We start from the raw sequence: 4,859 nt of genomic DNA, 5'->3' as shown, positions 1-4,859 counted from the left end.
TTAGGGATCAAAATACAAGGTTTCGGTCCCTAAGATAAAGTAATTAACCCGTAACTCTTAATCCGTGCAAAATCAATGAGGCCCAGTGACCAAAATGTGTTAAGAATGTGAAAGGTAATTCTGTTGACAAGTTTCCAACTGTAAACTGCATAATTGAATTTTGAGCTAAAAATGGAGGTTTTACCCAATTTAAGCAATTTCTCCAAAACTCATAAATTAAGAACTCAAATTATACCCAAAGCACAAATTGATCATAATAATGTCATATATGGCAAGAAGATCAAGAAAAAACAAGCAAACAAGTGATTATTTGAAAAAGAGGCAAAAATCCCTAAAACCTAAGGTTACCCAATATTCAAAAACCAATGCTCTAAACTTAAATCTAATCCTAGAATCATGCGGGAAATCAAAAATAGGTAAGAATCCATACCTTGTTCGTTGATTTCGGGTTAGGATTGTGGATTTGGGGGTTAGGGTTGTGAAGAGAAAAAAAGAAGAAAAGAGAAAGAAAGAAAGAAAAAGAGAGAAGGAAGGGGATGAATAGTCATCCCCCTTTTTCTCTTTTTTTTTTTATATTCGGGATTAAAATCCCGAATTGGCCCGTGCCGGCCGAGCTGCTTGGCTCGGCCGACGAGCTGGGCGGCAGCGCCATACTTGCCGAGCTGGGGTGCCCAGCTCGGCGAGCTGGGCGGCAGTGCCTTGCTCGCCCGAGCAGGGGTGCCCAGCTCGGCGAGCAGGGGTGCCCAGCTCGGCGAGCTGGGCCCCTTTGGGCGATTTTTTTTTTTGAATAAACACGCATAGGGAGAGACAAAACTTGACAAACCAATAATGAATATAAGAATGACGAAGGCAAAAAACAAAATTAACGAAAAAGGAAAAGAAAAACGGTAAAATAATTGTTCAAGTTTTGAATTTAACCCGAGGAGAACCCGATTTCTCCCTCTTACTCAATCCTTTCTCAGGATCTTCGGATTCTTCTCCATTGTGCTTGGGAGAGAACCCTGTGGCCTTTCCTATCTGTCCCTATTGATCTGGGCTACCTGATTGCTCAGATCCTTGTAGAAGGCTTCGTTATTAGCAAGCCTAGCCGAAATCTCTTTCAAGAGAGTCACCACTTCGTCAGATTCCTTAGGAGGTTGCATTGGCCCTTGGTTTGCTGTTGATATGGGGACATGCCAAGTCCCTGCTCTCTGTGCTCTTGGACAAAACTGTTGGGAGGCCTAAGCACATTTTGGTTTGAATTCCCGTAGGATAGGTTCGGGTGTTGAGGCCTCCCGTAGTTGTTGCTGTTGTTGTAGGAGTTGTAGTTGTTGTTGGGGTTGTAATTGTTATAGTTTTGGTTGTACCTCGGTTGTCCCCCAACATAGTTGACCATCTCCACCCTATCTCCAGCGAAAGGGCTACCTGCTTGACAATCCTTTCCATGGTGGTCGCCGCCACAATGCACACAGGTGGGAGGTTGGCTGAATTTAGCCAACAGGACGTCCATCTTCCTACTCAGATCCGCAACAACCGAATTTTGTTCCTGATCTTCCACAGCAAACACCCGCTGCCTTGTGGGGCCAACGATTTTCTCCTCTTGCCATTGCACACTCTTTCTTGCCAGCTCATTAATCATGTCATATGCTTCTGTTGCGGTCTTCCTGAACAAATCTCCACCCGCGGCGGAGTCTACAGTAGCTCTGTTAGTGGGTGTCAAACCGTGATAGAAGACGCTTACCAATTGATGTTTAGGCATGTCATGATGAGGGCATATGCGCAGCATTTTTATGAATCGGGTCCAAGATGTGTGGAGCGCTTCGTGCTCGGGTTGGTGGAATGAAGTAATTTCACCCCTTAGCATCGCTGTCTTCGAGGGAGGAAAGTAGTAAGATAAGAACTCTTTTTCCAATCCTGCCCGCCTATTAATATTAATCAATTTATATATTAATATTTATTTTTAAGTATAAATCTAATTTTTTGTTATTAAAAATTATACATATGTATTTAGGTGGGTTTATATGGGCTGAGTTTGAGATTTGATTTTTCAGCCGGAGCCCAGCCCGGCCCGAACCCACCTAAATTAACAGCGGATTGAGGTGGCCTTGGGCTGAGCATTTCTAAGCAAAAGCTCGATGGATCCGGTCCGAGTCCGGCCCAGCCCGACCTATGAACATGTCTAGTTGGGATGATTTATTAACAGTTTGTTTGGAGTTTTTGGGATTGATTAAAGCTTGAAATTCAAAGATTTTTAGTGAGAAAAATGCTCTCCCTCTCTCTAATTCTTTCTGTAAATCCAAAAAAAGTTAGTCCTCCTGCACTGGTTCAGCCAATTGGGTTTTATACCATGAAAGGAAGAAACTTGGCAAGCTAATGTTGAGGTATGGGTTGACTTTGGATTTCTAGGATTTAAGGAAAATTGATCTTTATTTTGGGGCAAATTAAAGTCGATCAGCCTTATTATAAAATAGTGGTTAATCACGTGTCGCTTGAATACACGTGCTAATGGTTAATTTGGACGTTTATGGGAAATAAACGATCAGTCTTGAACAAGGTCGATCGAATTTAGGGTATCTCCAAGGGTCTCCAAAAATAGAGAACCCTCACTATTTGCAGCTCCAATGGAGCTGCAAAACCATGCGGCATTTTTGCCGCATGGTTGATGGTACTGCATATATGCAGTACCATCTTGCCTTGCTGCATTTTTGCAGCAACGCAAATATTAATATTTTTTTGTTTTGTTTTTTTAATTTTAAAATATTATTTATTTTGTTTTTTAATTTAATATTTATTTATTATTTCTTTTAAGTTTAATTTTATTTAATTTTTATGTATATTTTTTATATTTGAACAAATTTTATTTAATTCTTTTACTTATTAAAAAAATTACATAAAATTTAAATTATTAACTATTAATTTTAATAATTATTATTTGAATTATTGAAATAATATTAAGATATATTTTGATTTTTTTTATAGGAAGATATATTTTGATTAATAATAAAAAGAATGTAAAATGAAAAATTGATATAATAGTAACAAAATATTATGTGTTGTGTTATAAATAGAGTAGATGGTTGGAGAGGTTTTACTGTAGTAACTTTATATTTAAAGATAGAGTAGAAAAAAAATGAAGATAAAATAGGTAAAATAGAGTGTATTGTTGGAGATGGCCTTAGCCTACGGCTGATCGACCAAATTTCTCAATTTTTGTCTTTTGTTCGTTCTCTTAAAGCTTTCACCTTTCGTTTCGAGGCAACCTTTCACCGGATCAAACCTACAGCTCAATGTTAACAGTTCATACATCATCGAGGTCGGAAAAATCTGTGCTCACACCCGGCTAGGCTCCATTGGTCCCGCCCCTAATTGTGAGCATCAAATTTAGTTTAAAATACGTTGTTTATTTCATTTGTGTTTGAAATTATATTTTTTTTATAATTTGAAATAAGGTTTTACAGTTTTCTTATAGTCACATATAACTGTTTTTCAACAGTTAAAAATACAAATTTCAAACGTAGGTGAAATGAATAATACTCTGTTAACCTAGTTTGATGTTTAAAGTTGACTTTTTTTTTTTATCATCAGTGACTTAATTCTAACAAAAAAATATAAAAATTTAATGGCTTAATGTATCCAAATAAACGATGAATATTGAAAAATGCAAGATTAGGGGTTTGCAAATGCTTTTTGCCTATATATATTTGTGTTAAGCCCAAAATATACCTAAAATATCATATATAAATACGTTAAATTTACATTGAAATCGTGCTAATTATATTCATTTGGAATACTTTTACGTCTTTATTTACTTCTTTGATGCAAGGTACTTAATTATTTGGTTAAATCCAAATAGGAGCGAAAACGGAGCTAAAACGGAGCTAAAATGGAGGAAAAACCTAAAAAACGTACCGAGAACGCATAACAGCCAGAAGAACGCTCAATGAGGACGAAAAGCAGTCGAGAGACAGGGAAATATCTCTCTGTCGCGACTGAGATTTTCATAATCTCAGTCGCGACTTACGGAAGCCAGTTCGGGAAAAGACGAGGTCTTCAAACTCGCCCCTGTACCCCCTGTCGCGATTGAGATTTTCAGAATCTCAGTCGCAACAGCGAACTATTCTGCACACAAAACACATGTTTTAATCCGAGAAACGCGTCTGTTCGTTTGGATAAAAGCGACCCTTCACCAACGGACACGACCCATCATTTACAACCCTTCAACAACTATAAATAAGTGATCCATTTCAGAATTAGAGAGGTTGGAAAAGTTAGAGAAATTAGAGAAGAAAGTTATTATGTTGAGTTTCTGATTCAGAAAAGAATTAGAAAGTTAGATTTCATTTCTGTGTAAACAAACTTGCTATACACAAGTTGTTATTAGATTAGTTATAAACACAGTATTAGTTTAGTTTCTAAAGAGACAAGTTTTCATTCTGGTAGTGGACCTACCAGTCTCTATTCCGAAGATCCAGCGAGAAAAAGTGACGGCTGAAGCGCATGAGGTTTGACGCACCTACGGAGTTTGAGGGAAAGATTGTCAACCCGGATCTCAAAGTTTTTGTTACAATGCTATCCAAGTTTCTACTTCTCTGTTAACTTGTGAAAATTCACATTTCATTAATGATATACTTATTTATTCAATACATTCTTACTGTTGTTATTTTGATATTGTTCTGACAAAATGATTTTCAAAATGATAAATTGGTGTTTTTATTAAAACGTTCTATTCCATCTTATTCATATAAGAAATTTGTTGAACACTTGACAGATTTAGTTTTTATGGATGACATGATCGCTGATCGCGGCTTATCAGACATAAAATACTAGTTTGATTAAGGTAGGAATCACCTCAACATCAGGGACATTTCTACGGTTCAAAG

The sequence above is a fragment of the Euphorbia lathyris genome, chromosome 8 (assembly GCF_963576675.1).
Source record: "Euphorbia lathyris chromosome 8, ddEupLath1.1, whole genome shotgun sequence".
NCBI classification, from domain to species: domain Eukaryota; kingdom Viridiplantae; phylum Streptophyta; class Magnoliopsida; order Malpighiales; family Euphorbiaceae; genus Euphorbia; species Euphorbia lathyris.
The sequence above is the reverse complement of the archived record's forward strand: the minus strand, read 5'-3'. Positions refer to the sequence as shown.